Source organism: Zalophus californianus, chromosome 14 (genome assembly GCF_009762305.2).
Source record: "Zalophus californianus isolate mZalCal1 chromosome 14, mZalCal1.pri.v2, whole genome shotgun sequence".
Classification (NCBI taxonomy): Eukaryota; Metazoa; Chordata; class Mammalia; order Carnivora; family Otariidae; genus Zalophus; species Zalophus californianus.
The window spans coordinates 6,034,607-6,050,469 of record NC_045608.1 but is presented as its reverse complement, the minus strand read 5'-3'; the positions used below and the strand labels follow the sequence as shown (position 1 = coordinate 6,050,469).

The following is a 15,863-nucleotide window of genomic DNA, read 5'->3' as shown; positions in this document are numbered from 1 at the left end:
TCATGGTTATCCACATGATCATTTAAGAGTCGGTAAATCTAAATGTGAGTGTGCAACTGATAACTACAACTTAAACTAGTATAATTTATTTTTTAAAAATCTTAGACAATATTACCTATTATGCTAACTTATAAAGGTACTCCACTTCTGGGGCACGTGGGTGGTTCAGTCGGTTAAGCTTCTGCCTTTGGCTCAGATCATGATCCCAGGGTCCTGGAATTGAGTCCTACATTGGGCTCCTTGCTTAGCGGGGAGTCTGCTTCTCCCTCTGCCCCTCTCCCCGCCCCCACTTGTGCTCTCTGCTCTCTCTCATGTTCTCTTCCTCAAATAAATAAAATCTTAAAAAAAATTACTCCACTTCCATTAGCTGAGTAATGTTTTAAAATACCATATTTCTCTGACAAATTCTTAGTCAACAATTGCGTTATTCTTTAATGTAAATTGTCTATATTTTCTAAAATCCCTAATTCCTTTTGGACTAGAAGAGCACTGAGGTAATTAGTTAATAATCTATATTTACCTAGAGACATGTAAAGAAACTAAAATTCAAATGGGAAAAACCATACCTTATCTCCTCACAACCCCCGTGGTCATCTGCTATTTTTTTTTTAAGGTTTATTTATTTCAGAAGGGTGGAGGGGGGTGGGCAGAGGGAGAGAATCTCAAGCAGATTCCCCACTGAGCACAGAGCTGGACGCAGGGCCTGACCCACAACCCTGAGATGATGACCTGAGCCAAAACCAAGAGTTGGACACCCAACTGACTGAACTACCCAGGTGCCCTATTTTGAGCACTGTTCTTACAGCTCAAATAAAGATGGTAAAATCAATTGATGTTATTATGGACATCTGATATATCTGACAACATTTAAAATCCACAATTTTAAGTCTCTCTATATTATTTAGATGAACTGTTTGGAATGACTGTGTGTGAATCAGGTATATTAAAGTAAATCAATAAAAATTTGTGTATGATTGGGGAGAAAAGATTAACAGCTGCAGACAAGAAAATTAGTCTCTCATGCAAACTGTTCTCAGCAAAGGAGAATCTTTATCCATCTTTGCCTCTGCAGTCCGTCCAGAAGACAAAATGTATTGTCCTCACTGGAATACGTAATCCCGCTGGTCTTTCTCACTCTTTTTTTCTGACTCTCATTCTGACTATGGACAGTTGCAAAAACAGTGAGTCCTCCTCATTTGGGGAGGAACTCATTTCTTTTTTCTTTTTTTAAAGATTTTATTTATTTATTTGACAGAGAAAGACAGTGAGAGAGGGAACACAAGCAGGGAGTGTGGGAGAAGGAGAAGCAGGTTTCCCACGGAGCAGGGAGCCTGATGCAGGGCTCGATCCCAGGACCCTGGGATTATGACCTGAGCTGAAGGCAGACGCTTAATGACTGAGCCAACCCAGGTGCCCCGAGGAACTCATTTCTAATGGTGCTCATGTTACCCTGTATTGGGGGCTGTTTTACAACTATTTTTCTTTTGGTGAATAATGTGGTCACTGCTATCTATCAGCACTCATCATTTTCAGACAGACCAGTTCCTTCTGGAAGCTCTTCCCTATGCTGTCCCTGTCCCAGACCAGGCCCCTGCAGTAAAGGGCCTCTGGAGTCTGGCAGGGAGTCCTTGCAACCAGACCATGCCCCAGACAGCTCCTTGGTAGCTCCAAAGGACTTAGTTTCCTCTTCTTGCTCCACAGCCTGGTACACACATGGAAAAGGATGCTAGGGATAATTAGACATGAATTGTATGCTCCAAATTTTCCACTGTAGCTCAACAGCATTATATGAGCTGTCCTATTTGTCAGGCTCACATTGTGGGTGTAGAGAGAGTGGGAGAGAAGAACCATAAAGACAAAGAGAGTAGCTTATCTATCTCTTTAGGGGGGTGGCATTTGTAAACACATATTCAAATTAGCTTTATTCAAATGAGGAAAATGGTTTTAATGTGAACGTCTTAGCAATTTCAACAGATGTAGAAGCTACCCACATACAAAGGCTGTCATAATGACGGTCAAAAGGACTTCTGAAATAGTCTATGTCCAGATTTGGCACATTAAGTGTGTCTATCTATAACAGGAAACCACAATTCACAGGTCAGATTGTAAATAGAGCTCTAATGCTCTACACACTCACCAAGGCCTTCACTGTATCACCCAGAATCAGAAGAGGTAGTGAATTATCAAGATGAAATTGAGAGAAATAATCTAGCAGGATTTTACAGAAATTGGACTGAAGTGGCTAGATAGATGTCCTGCCTATGGGTTATGAACACAACAGTTGTAACAAACAAAAATCTGGGACCTTCACCTAAAAAACTGAGTAGGTTCCCAAGACTTCTGATTATGCTCCAGTGGCACAACGTTAGTGGTCTGGATGAAGCTGGGTTCTTCCAGTGGGAAGTATTGATAAGGGGTGTCCACGTGCTTCAAGTGCAGGTGCAGGAAGCCTGGGTGACCGGGTTCACATCAGGGTTCATCAGTCCAGAGTATCATTTCAACTTTCCCATAGGGACTTGCAGTTCTGCGGGGTTACTGGTCCTAATGTGCCAGGAACTCATGGCAGCTCTGGTAGGAAGACACTGACTCAGCCATTTTAACAACTTCTCACTGCCATCAGTGTTCCTCCAAGGCCCAGCGACGGGTAATCTGCTTCCTGTCTGAGCTTCCGACATGGGATGATAACCTGCACATGAAGGTCTTGGTGGTGTCCCAAATTTCCTTTGAAAGGCACTCTACTCTACAGCCTGCTGACGGGTAGAATTCAGTGCAGTGTTCTAGAATGAGCCAATGATCAGTCCAAATTGCTCCGCGTTCCATCCTACAACCATGGATGAGACCAGAGAACACCTCCAACAGAGAGCACTCAACTGACCTGTCTCCAAAAAGGCCTCACCTCTGGCTTACTTGTTCCAACTTAGACTTTTATTTTGTCTCCTCCTTAAAAAAAAAAAAAACCAAAAAACAAAACAAACAAACAAACAAACCACCAGCCTTTGCCCTCAACAAGAAGGTTTGGCTTTGCTCATCTCCGAACCAGGTCCTAATACCATAGCTTCACTATACTGATAAACCTCTGTCAAAAACTGACTTGACCACTTTCTTGATGGGAATGAATTCTTCACTTGAAACCCATCACAGGGGCTGAGGAGGATTACATATCATTTCTCCCTATCAAACAAGACTGTGTTCCCCTCTCCCCTGGGGCAGTGCAATAGGGCAGGTCAGTGAGCAAGTACTTCACTGGCTAAACTTTCTGGTCTGGACACCAGGACTGAACCAAAACATAAAGATGATTCATTGCTGAAGACAAAGACTGATCCCTCCTTGAATAGACCCTACCTAATAACCCCTGTTATATATTTGTCTATGGGAACATAAAAGTGAACAACCAACCAACCTTTCTCCATCTTTCTTACCAATGTGCAAAAGAAATATTTCTAAAAACTGAATCTGGGGGCACCTGGGTGGCTTAGTTGCTTAAGCCTCCAGCTCTTGGTTTTGGTTCAGGTCATGATCTCATGGGTCGTGGGATCGAGCCCTGAGTTGAGCTCCACGCTCAGTGGAGAGTCTGCTTGAAGATTCTCTTCCCTGCCCTTTCCCCTACTCATGCTCGTACTCTCTCTCAAATGAATAAATCTTAAAACAAAACAAAACTGGATCTGCTCCCACATGCCACAAGCCACTGGAAGAGAAATAACACCAGTGCCTTTCACTTGGGTTGACAGGTTTAACAGTGGAGGATTAAGAGAGTCTTCTTCACGGTTCGGGGTATGACATGAACCTAACCACCTACACTTGTTCATCCTGAGAATGCTAGGTAAGAAGGCAACAGAAAAATATGGCAGTCCTGGATTATTCTGCTACACAGTGATGGAACTGTAACTTGGAGAACGAGTATTTTTACGAATCCTCTCCAACATAACAAATAGCCCTTTCAGAGTATAATGCCATGCACTGCTAGGTGAAATGTGCAACTTCCAAGAAAAACAGAATTGTAATAATACAGAGAATTATAATTTGTATGTAGCAGCAATGCTTAAGCAATTTTATATAAGAAATTGGGCTTAAAAGGATGCCTCATAAACCCCCTTACCTATAGTAAATAAAACGGGCATAGGGTGCATTTAGAAATAAGTTGGGAAGGAAAACTGATCAGCAAAAGTAGTGGATCTTATGCAGGTCTAAATTTCACATCTTGAGTGTCACCAAGGAGGCAACAAAGAGAGAAACTGTAGCCGCAGAGTACTATATGCCGCAAATTCCATTTATTAAAAGTGCTCTTCTGTTTTTTTTTCTCTCCTTTACTGTCAGCTTTAAGATTTCAGGCTTGCTCTTTTGTTTGGTGCTAACCAAAGGAATTCCACTGCCCAGTGTTGAGAATTTGGCTAGTAGAAAGAATCTTGATAAAAGGAGAAAACACATTCCCTCTTCCTTTATAGCTACAGAGAAGCAGACATTCCTTGCTTCATAAAGTTATTTCTGATAAAATGGTAAACTGGGGATAATCACAAAGATGTATAACTTACTCTGCTCTCCAGTGTGCAACCTGCATAAAATACACAAACTCCTATTCTCTAGTTAACAAAGAGGTTTTTAGACAGCTGTGTGACAGCCTCAGAGATTCTGGTGAGGAGCTCTAAAAGGCAACCTTTGACCTCTAAAAAGGCTGCTTTCTAACTGGGTACCTTACTTGATAATTTGTTGACTTGGTCATAATATTTAAAGTAGCCGCTCCGATTTTTTTTTTTTTTAAAGTACTAAGTACTCGTAAGGCTTTATTTTTTTGGCTGGCCAGAAGAACCTGATATTCTTCTCTTTTCCCTTCATGCATAAAGTATAAATAAATGATGTATTCCGTGTTTAAAGTTTGGGTCTTTGTCTTATTTAAACGATCATACCCAAATTCAGCTTGTGGATAAACCGGCACAAAAAGCATGAGACAAACTCATCTGCTAAAGAACAGAAGAGAGGGGGCGCACCTGGGTGGCTCAGTCGTTAAGCGTCTGCCTTTGGCTCAGGTCATGATCCCAGGGTCTCTGGGATCGAGCCCCGCATCGGGCTCCCTGCTCAGTGGGAAGCCTGCTTCTCCCTCTCCCACTCCCCCTGCTTGTGTTCCTTCTCTCACTGTGTCTCTCTCTGTCAAATAAATAAGATTTTTTTTTTTAAATAAAGAACAGGAGAGGAACTAAAAGGGTTTTTGAAAGATTAAGCACACATATACATTAATTCAGGATGGTTTTCCCTCTAACTTCTTCCACAGTTGGAGGGATCAGATGCTGTTTTAACTCAATTGGCCCGTTACCATTATGCTCCACTTAAATCCTTGTGCAGAGGACGTTCGTTTGGGTACTCCGGTATTCACAAGAAGCTCTGCCCTGCTCCTTGGCCACAGACAGAGTCCTAACACCACAAACGCATTTAAAACATGTATTGTGATGTACAGTCAATAGCCTCCTAATCTTTCTTATTATGGACAGATCATCAGCACTATTGTTGATAAATTATCATTCCCAGGATTGGCTTAGCACAAATAGGACAAATCTTCTTCTACTTCAGACACAAAGCTCCAATTCACTCAATCTTTTCAGCACATTGTAATTGTATTTCTCTCAGCTGTGTTTTACCTTCAGCTGCCAACATATATTTAAAAACAACACAAACTGGAAGAATGTCCAATGCAACTTACTGTAGGTGGATATGACTGGATTTTTTTTTTTTGCTGTGAAATTTGAGTCATGTTTGAGTAATGAAATAAACAGAAACTAAAATGCAGCGCAAGCACAAGAATCAGCCCTTAATCAGTATCTTCTAAAAAAATAATTTCAGATAAGATGAAAATCTATTCACCTTCACAACCTGCTGACTCTGAAAACAATGACTGACATCATCCCATTTTTAAAAAGAGCTTAAAAAAACCAAACAAAACTCTTCTGCTTGCCTTCATAGAAATGGGTAATTTTCCTCTTAATTGTTCATTGTAGAAAATAAAAGCCAAAGAGAGAAATACAAATCACGTATAATTAAAGAGAGTCTTTTAAAAGTCTTTTGATTCTGAGAGTGCTTTATTACCTGTAAAACCCCATACAAGAGCAAAGTAGGATTAAAACCACCCCTGTTACCAGGCTGGCCTCCACCCTGGTACAAATATCTTCCAAGGGTTCAGGCACATTTTGGTGAGTCCTTATGCCCACAGCTGTAGCTATGAAGCCAGCATTTAAAAAAAAAAAAAGCCCCAAAGCCCTTCAATCCACTGCCACTGAAATCCCTAGACACCCCATCTCAGAAGGTCTCTCACACACCCAGTGTGATTTCTCCTGGTAGATTCCTGCCCTGTTGGGGAATGGGCTTATCTGGAAACTGTGGGGGAAGGAGCAGCCCCTTCTTTCCACTGCTGGAGGTTCTAATCGTAAGAAACTTTTGCTTTTATGTCAAAGTGAAATCTGTCTTCCTATAAATACTACTTGGCCTCTTCTGTACTTGGGAATTACCCTAAATACATACATTCCCTTTGCTACATGACAAACCTTAAATATCTGAAGACAATTAGAACACATTCACTTCTCTGCCCAAACCTTTCTGCAGGTTTAAACATCAAAGCTGGAGAAATGAAAATTAGTGTCATTAAGCTATAGCACCCACTTAACTAGCCTGGAATGTCAATCTGAGTCAACCATGGGAAGCACAGAGAGGAACCTAGTCGCTGACCTTTAAGGATATCCAATCCAGTAGATATAATTAATCTTAGTTAATAAACATGTGTGCCCACTATGGATCAGGAACTTTTTATGGCTGACTTTGTTCAAGACTGAAGAAAAATCCCCACGTCTTTTCTTGTTAGAAATATGAGAAAATGATTTCTTTGAGAAAATGATTTATAAGTATTTCTTAAAAGCATCAATGTTAACGTCAGTATTGTTGCAAATGCTCTCTGCCAATTAAGTGATGACATTAAAATGAATTTATCCAGTGAATCACAGATGAAAGAGTTAAGAACCTAAGTGATCTTCCATTGCAAAAGGATTCACTTAAAAAAAAGAGAATATTTTCCGAGAAACCTGTTAGATTGATGTACTTACATGTACCACAGTAAAAATCTGATACACACAAGTAATTGTTTTGTATTTTGGATTTTAAATAACGTAACCTAAATTTACTGAGTAATTATATGATGCAGAGAAACAATAAAAACTATTTTAAGGTTTTTCAGTAGTGTGTATATGTAAATACATACACATATATACACGTGTATATGTGAACACATATATATCACAAGCCTTAAAACCTTTTCCCAAAAATATTTCACATAAGATAAACATTTAGTCAAAAGAAATGCATACATTTAAAACATCTTTGGAGATAAAAGTCACTTTAAATGTTAGTATCTTTTTCCTTACAATTCAATGGGAAGAAAATGCAGGCAAATTGACAGTGCAAAAAAAATCATTTAATAAAACAACAGTGCTTTATATAAATCTCAAACTTAAAAATCTTATTTAAAAAGACCCAGCAATTCCAGCTTTAACACTCCTACAGGTAGGTTTCTGAAAATGCGTAATGTATTAAAGCGCTACAGCCTTGGAGCTTGTATTTTGTAATAAGACCTATTACCGCAACCTAAATTTCGGAGCACGGCTATATTTCCTCTTAGGTGACCTCATTTTCAATTATTGGAATAGATCATACTGCTAAATATCAAAGCTTGAATTTAAACAATACAGGTCAGCACGAAAACGTAAGTTAGATAAACTGGAGTAACTCACTGTAGTAGACCGCAGCTCTGTAGTCAAGCCTAGAGCTCTACTGCATATTTGCATTATGCTCAATTTCATGAATTACAAGCAAATCGTTATTTAGGGTCATCTAAAGCCTACATCAAAGCTTCAGAAAAGGGCTGTAGGGTAGAGTACTTACGTAAAGGGTTATCAAGACAGGAGACAAGGCAAGTTATCAGGGAGGGTCTCTAACGTCCAGAGGATGGTAAAACGCATTTAAAAAGGCGATGTGGATTCAGACGGCCGCCTCCCCCACAGCATCCCAGACAAAGCAGGGCCAGGCCCTCGGGCGCTCCAGGTGCACCTGCAATGCGGATCCCTCACCCTACCATCTCACCCCGGGGCTGGTCGGAGCAGCCCCTGAGCTGGCCGCTCCTGCCCCATCGGATTGGCTTGGGTGCGCGGTGCAGACGGTCCGCAACCTGGACTGGAGCCCTGGCAACGGCATCCCCCTCCCCATAACCGGCTGGAAAACCGGGCAGGCAGCCGGCGTGGGGTCGCTGCGCCTCACTTTTGCCCTCCTTTCCATCTTTTCGTGCCCCCCCGCCCCGTTGTTTCCGCAAGGGGACACCCTTCCCCACCGCCGAGCCCTGGGGGTGAGACGCGAGGACCCCCTCCCCCTGCAGCAAGGGCTTTTAAAACAACCTAAATAAATTCGGGTCCCGACAGGTGCCCCCGCCCCCCACGGCGCCCGCAGAGCCTCCCCTGGGGTACGGCCAGGTGAGCGGGGCTGGACTCGGTCACACCTCGGGCCCCGCCTCACCTGCGGGCGCGGCCGTCGCGGTCCTTCAGGCGGCTCCCCCCCTCGGCGCGGTCCTCCGGGCGGGCGGCTGCGGGGGCTGGCGGCCCATGGGCGGGGCGGCGGGCGGGGCTGGCTCCCGGCTCCGGCCCTGCCCCGGCCGGGCGGCCGAGGGAGGTCAGTGGGCGCCGCCCGCCGAACGCATCTCGCCGGCTCCCACCCGAGCGCTCGCCGCGGTGCACGCTGGGAGCGGGGGCCGGGGCGGCGAGGCCAGGCCGCGGGGACAGGGCGGACGGCTGAGGCGCCGGCGCGGCGGCGGCGGGTCTGTCTGCGGGGCAGGGCGGGGGAGGCCGCTCGATACTCGCTTCGCTGAGGGGGCGATGCCCCCCCCGCCCAGCTGTGGCGGGGCACGGGACCTGACCAAGGGGAAGGGGGGGGGGTCTGGCCGGTGGGACGCAGGCGCAGAGCTCAGGTGCGGCCGCACTGCGGTTGCCCAGGGTAACGCGGGCCCGGGTGGGGCGGGGAAGGAGGAGCAAGAGGGCGCGCGGGAGCGCGCGCGCAGGGCTGGGGGTTGGCGAGGGGGGCGGGTACCTGGGACCAGCCTGGGATTGGGGGGAGGGCGCGCGCGGGCGGCCGACGGGGGCGGGAGCGGTGGGGGGGGGGTGCCGGGGCGAGGGCCTGACGGCGCGCATGCGTGCGGCCCCCGCTCCCCCGGGGCTCGTCGGCCCCGTGCGTGCGCACGCGCGCTGTCCCCCGGAGGCGTCTGGGTGTGCGGAGCGCGCGCGCGCGGCTGGGAGGCGCACCTGTGAGGTGTCCCTTGAGGAGAGGGAGGGTGGGTGCGCGGAGCCCGCGGCCTGGGGCGCTTCAACCCCTCACTTGGAGTGAGTTGTCGGGCGGCCGGGCTGCAGTCTCTCTATTTCTTTTCGGGAACGAGGCGGGGGCGGGGGCGAAAGGGGAGCGGGCTCGGGGTTGGAAGGAGGATGAGTGGGTTAAAGAAAAGAAAAACAGCCCATCACTCAGGATGGGCCTCGAGCCGGGGCCGGCCCCTGGGCGTCGGTGGGAAAGGTCAGAGCGGCCCCCAGCAGCCGGGCTGCCCGGCGGCCACCGGGCAAGGCCCCACGGAGGGCAGCCTGGCTTCGGGCCTCGGCCGGCCGGCGTGGGCCCGCAGCGCCGGGAGCGGGGCGCGGGGGTCACAGATGGCTGCCGGGTGCGCGGCGAGGGATGGGCAGCGGCAGGGGCGAGGCCGGGCGGAGGCCCCGCGGGAGCCGGACTCCCGAGCCGGGCTCCATTGTTGTTGGAGCCGAGGGAAGGGGGAGCGAAACCGCTTCAGAAGCCCGTGAAGCCGCGCCTTGGAGCTTTTCCAGGCGGGTCCCCGGAGAGGCGGTAATGGCCGCGCCGTGGGAGCAGGGAGCCGGGCTGTGCCGCGGAGAAGCCCGGCTGCATGGTGTGATGTTGTGTTTTTTAGAGCGCCCTGCGTCCCAGCAGAGCCCGCCGAGCATCCTTCTCAGGTGATGAGGAACCTTTCGCGCACCCAGCGCAGAACGCCGCTGCCGCTGGACGCCTCCATTGTTTGACCACAGCAAGGGCCGGATTCTCACCCAGGTAAACTGGATGGCCGCGCAGCCGAGCTCCCTCTCAGCTCCCACATCCAGAGGAATCCTCTCCTCTTTCAGGACTTGACTTCGGTTTGCTTACTGTCCCCCGCTTCCGATTAACTCAGTTTATCCACCTCCCAGACATTTTCCCATCTGGATTAATCTTCCCGCATCTCTCTGCCAAGTCACCTCTCATTTCCCTCAAAACTCGGCTCCTTTGTGAAACCTTCCTTGCCGAACTCTAACGACTAAATCTCTCTAGGAGGAGCCTGCTCTGTACTCTTCCAGGGGCTAGTTTGTTTACTGGTTGTCTTACTGCAACAAAGGAGACGAGGTATTAAAAAATAATTTAAGTTACTGCTTATTTAGAGGAACGTTTTGTGACACTTAGATGGTTTATTGTTTTAACAGGATTGAACCGTTTTTTGTTTATATATTTTGTCTTGTCTTTTAGAGAGGCCCCGACATCCTTTATAGATGCACAGCTTTTAGAGCAGAAAAATGACCTTTTTGTTCAAACCGCAGGTTAATTTAAATTTTTAAAAATTAGTTTTAAATAGGTAAAGTAATATATTTTCTTTGTAAGAATTAAAACATCGCAGACATGGCTGAAGTCTTTCTCTACCAACCCCTGTCTCCAGAGATGATAACTATTATATGTTCCATGTGTATTTTTCTAGATCTTTTAAAATGTTTTCCCCGTGTGTGTACTTTTATTATCTTTGTTTTAACAAGTACTAGTGTACTCTTACTTTTCAGTTTCAGCATGTAATGCTTTAACTCATTTTGAAGAACTGCTGCATCATGTTCCATAGTTGGGGTATACCATAGTTTATTTCCCAGATTGGTGGCAATTTAAATTTTAACTTTATATTTAAAGCAGCTCTTTCGGTGGTGGTTCTCTGGTGAAATGAAATTTCAGTGAAGGGAGCATAAATCTACACTAATTACAGACACAGGCCTTTAGGATGGAAGTTCTCTTTGGTTAGGAAATTTACATGTGGGACCTCTACCCCTCCCCCAATGTAATTATGATGCTAGTACTTTCCAGTTCTTTGACCTTGAGGAGGACAATCACTCTAAGCCTCAGTTTTCTTTCCCATAAATGCGGATAATACCTGCTCTGTCTACTCCACAGAGTTCAGCGATATGACATATATGAAAGTGTTTTTGCAGAATGTAAAGTAGTATATAAATGTTGATCTTACTAGCTTTTGTGATCCAAAAGGACTTTTTATTTGCAATGTAATTCATACTTTTTTGACCAGGTGTGTCTGTTACAGAATAATAGAGATCACCAACTTTGAAGGCTTTTTAGTTTGTGATTTTGCTATAATTTTTATCAAGTACTGTTAATACATTAGACTTAAAAGAGTATTTGACAAAGCACATTTTTCCTAGTGCTTTAAAAAATAAGACCTATAAGTTGATTGTGAATAAAGTATCAGCAAAATGAATGCTACATAAAACAAAACTCTCATATTTAAACATTTCCTAGTGATATAATTTATATATGTATTTTCCTGTGGCAGCGTCAGATTCAGGTTAGCTGTTATGTCCTTGGGGTAAAGTGTATTCTTACTGAATTTGTAGGCAGTATCAAAAAGAGTTTTAACAGTTTAAATATTGATTGAATGATATGATGGGTATTGTTTTAAGACGTCAGAGATACAATTAAGGGTTTTTTAGGTATTTTTATTTCATTCAAATATATATGAATGCTTGTGGTGTGGCCAGCATAATCAATTTGTCCCTCTTCTCTTAGAGGTTATAATCTATGGGGGTGGAGGGAACCCCAAATGAAACAATCAATCCTGCATCAGCACATATAATCACAAACGGCATCTGTTAGGAAAGTTAAGTAGTACCAGTTATGAGAGAGTATAAAAAGGGGAGCAAATTTTAGATTGTGAAAAGGTGGCCTGGGAAAGACTTTTTTTTTTTTTTTTGGTGCAAAAATAAGATTTGAGCTGAGATCTGAAGGGTGAGTAGGCGTTAGCGTAGAGTGATGGGGGATAATTTTCCAGGCAGGGGAATGGCATGTGGGAAGGCCCTAAAGGGGGAGAGAGCTTTGCCCATTCCAGGAACTGAAAGAATGACTTGTGGATAGATTCTGGTGGGTGAGAGGGAAGTGTGGCTAGGCAGGGGGCCAGATCATGTAGGGTCTTGTAGGGCAGGTTAAGGATGTCTTATTTTATTCTGAGTGAAATGGGAAACCATTGCAAGGGTTGGGTTTGAAGCAGGGGAATGACATAATCATATTTGCATTTTAAAAAGCCACTCCAGCTGCTGCATGCAGAATGTGGGGGTGTGGTGTGGGGGGAGTGGAAGTGGGGGAGACTAGGTAGGCCATTTCAGAAGTCTGTCTGGAAGAGAGGTGATCTTTCCCTTGGAGTTCACGTTGAATTCAAACTGCCACCTAAACTACGGACAAAATAGATATTTGATTAGAAAAAAATCCTTGTTTCTTATTTTTAAAAAGTAGGCACTTCTTTGTGCCTACAGAAATATTAAGCTAATTATCCACACTATACTTAACAGAAAGTTATCAGAGTCAAATTAAAAACTGGGGAGTTATTTAACATGGTTTTTGTAAGTTTTATTAAAGCAGTAATAATATGAAATAAGAGTGAGGTAAGGATCCAAAATGAGACGAAGGGAAGTATATGTAGATGCTATTGGCTACAAAAATGAGAATAACAACAACAACAAAAACTATTATACAAAGAAAAATTGAGGAAGTGACTGGGTACACAATGCATATATAAAATTCATAGCTTTCTGAACATCAAAAATAACCTGGCAGAAACTAAAATGGAAAAGAAAAAACCAACCAAAAAACAGGCTCTGATCACAATGCAAAAAAACATAAAACTTGTTAAGTACAGCTTTATCGAGACAAGTGCATTCTGCATGGAGGACACCATAAACTATCCTGAAAGATAAGAAAGAATGTCTTAAATGAGAAAACAGGCCGTGTTCCTGGATATGATGTTTAAACATTATAGAGCTATCCATTTTGGGATGAACTGGACAGAATTATGAGAAATGAGATGGGACAAATCCTGTCTGATACTAAACGTGTTATAGAACCCCATTCAAAACAGTGTCATGCTGGCTTTAAAATATCTGTACAGGTCTCTGGAGCCTAATCACCCCAAAAATATGTATGGGAATATAGTAAATGATAAATCAGCATGAATGCCCCCTAAATCATAAAGAAAATGTGGAAGTAGATATTAAACATCTGGAAGAGAGGGTTTTGTGTGTTGAGGTGGGCAAAGACTTTGCAATCAGATAGATCTGAACTAGAATCTTCTAAGTGAGGAAAGTAATACCTGCTGTGCAGGTGTTGTGTGGGAAAGAGGTCTAGGTCCTGGCACTTCTGGGGTACTCGGATCTGTTATTAGTTTAAAAATCAGTGTATTAGACTACAGAAAAATTTAAAATTTCTTTAAGAAGAGAGGAAAAACAAAACCCTAAGATTAGAAGCCAAACCACAAAGTAGGAAAATATTTGTGACAAACGTAAGTGAAGGCTTAATATCTTCAACATGTAAGGAACTCAGATCAGTGAGGAAAATAAGAAAAGTCCACACAAGTTACAGGATGTGGACAGACAGTTCACTGGATAGAAGTATAATTTGTTAAACATGTGGAAAGATGTGTACTGTAGCTAATAATCAAATAGTTTGTAATTACTCCTCCAGAAAATTTAGATTTGATTCCCAAGAGCAACAGAATTCGAAGATGTTTAAAAATGAAACAAATGCAGAAAAGCTTTATGAAGAAAAACCTTTACCTGAACAATTTGAAAGCTAACCTAAATAAATGGACAGATATTACATGTTATTAGAGGGGAAAGCATCATTGTAAACATTGAAATATTCTACAAATTAAACTGTAATTTTAATGTAGTTCACATAAAATCCCAGTGAGAATTATTTTTGGGCACTTGGTTAATTGCTTCTAAAATTCATCTGGAGGAGGAAATGTGCTAGAATGGCCAAGAAATTTTTCCAATGGAAAAGTAGTGGTAGAGGATAATACCAGATATTAAGACATACTGTAATGCTGTACTAATATAAATGGTGAACACAAGGATAGACAGATTGCTACATGGAACAAAGTAGAATCCAGTAACAGACCCATTTATGTATAGGAATTTAGGGTTGAATAAAGTTGGTATTTTGATACAGTTGAGAATTGTTCAGTATACTGTGTAGGGATAAATGACTATTTGGGAGGAAAGATTTTACTTCCCCAAATTCAAAATGAATTTTATTTGGCTCAAAGAACTAACTCAAAAACAAAAACAACTGTAAAGGTATTAGAAGAAAATAAAGGGAAATGTGTTGGAGGATATATTACGTTGGCAAATATGATTTTTTTTTGTAGACCATTTAGGAAAGACCAAGACCCAAAATCATAAGGAAAGGAGTGATAAATTTGATCATTGTCAAAGTTGACATTTCTTTGTGACAAAAGACATTACAAGATGATAGATTGGGAAAAAAGTTTGTAACGTGTATAAAGAGGTAAAGAATAACAGAATTGACACAATTAAGAAATGGAGAATAGGAGTAGTTCTCAGAAAGATGTGAGAGTCAAAGCAGTGAGGAGGGATTCAATGTCACTTCTGATTAGGGAAATGAAAATTAAAACAACTAGATTTTTTCAGTGGGGGCTATCATGCAAAAATTAAGATAGTGAAGGGTGTGGAGAAAAAGGCACCTAATACATTGTTGGGAACACAAAATTGGATCTACTGTTTCAAATAACAATTTGGCAGAGCCTATAAAAATTTTTAAAAAACATGCTTTGATCTAGCAGATACTCCTCAAGGAATCTGTAATATTCCCACAAGAGAACACAAGTTAGTATGAGCAAAGTCTGTTGTAGCATCATTTATAATAAAAAATGGAAGATAACCACAAATAAATTTTGGTATCTGTGTACTATGGAATGTTATTGTAGCTTTTAAAAAAAAGAGGTAGGTTTGTATGCATTGACATAGCTTGGATGGATGCCTGGAATATATTGTTAAGTCAAAACAAGTTTAATTCCACTTTTTTTGTAAGGTAAAAACCCAAAACATGCATGTGTGTGTTCTGAATAAAAATAGAAAAAGGTCTAGATTTTTGTGACTATTGAGGGAAAAACAGGAGAGACTGATTTTTTATTTCACATGTTTTTGCTTTGTTTCTTTTTTTTTACAATGAGTATTTACTTTTGTATTTAAAATGTTACATTTTCTCCCTTATCAATTTAATAAAGGCCTGCATTTAGACTAAAAAGTTACAGTTATCTAGTACTTAGGAGGATGTGGGGAAAATGTCACACTATTACGTTACATTGGCCATATGTATCAAGAGCCTTGAAAAGTATTCATATTCCTTCATGTAGCAGCCATCTAGGAACTGGTCAAAGGCATATTTTTAAATACAGAGAGAACAAAAGATGTATAATCTAGAATTATTTTTTAGGGTGTATTTGCAGAATGATTAAATTATGGTATGTCCACTGGACAATATATAGCCATTAAAATGTTTATGGAGAAAATGTATTAAAATGCTTATGACAGTGTTAAGTGGGAGAAAATCAGAATACAAAATTGCATATGTGACATGATTCAAACTTAATCAAAAATCCCAGTAACCCTCCACAAAAACCTATGATGGAAAAGTGTCTAGAAGAAATTAGATGAAAAAAAAATTATGGACTTTGGGTGATAGGGTATGGTGATTTAAATTTT

The 15,863-nt window shown here is 42.7% G+C and overlaps 1 protein-coding gene and 1 non-coding gene across 6 annotated transcripts in view; one reads left to right on the top strand and one right to left on the bottom strand.

Annotated features, from left to right (window-relative positions):
- CCDC92 (coiled-coil domain containing 92) overlaps nt 1–8,690 on the bottom strand; it is a 30,687-nt gene extending 21,997 nt beyond the window's left edge. For 2 of the 5 annotated variants that reach the window (XM_027575688.2, XM_027575691.2), the window contains exon 1: nt 8,539–8,690. The gene's annotated coding sequence lies outside the window, so the exon portion shown is untranslated. Of the gene's footprint in view, nt 1–7,914; nt 8,071–8,538 lie in introns of those variants that run through there. The other 3 variants (XM_027575685.2, XM_027575687.2, XM_027575690.1) reach the window with 3 other exon arrangements.
- Nucleotides 8,691–9,244: 554 nt separating this feature from the next.
- The window catches only part of LOC113912502, a 44,049-nt gene continuing 37,430 nt past the window's right edge, over nt 9,245–15,863 (top strand). Inside the window, exons 1-2 of the transcript XR_004819578.1 lie at nt 9,245–9,395; nt 9,980–10,116. This is a non-coding gene — a transcript (uncharacterized LOC113912502). The remainder of the gene's footprint in view (nt 9,396–9,979; nt 10,117–15,863) is intronic.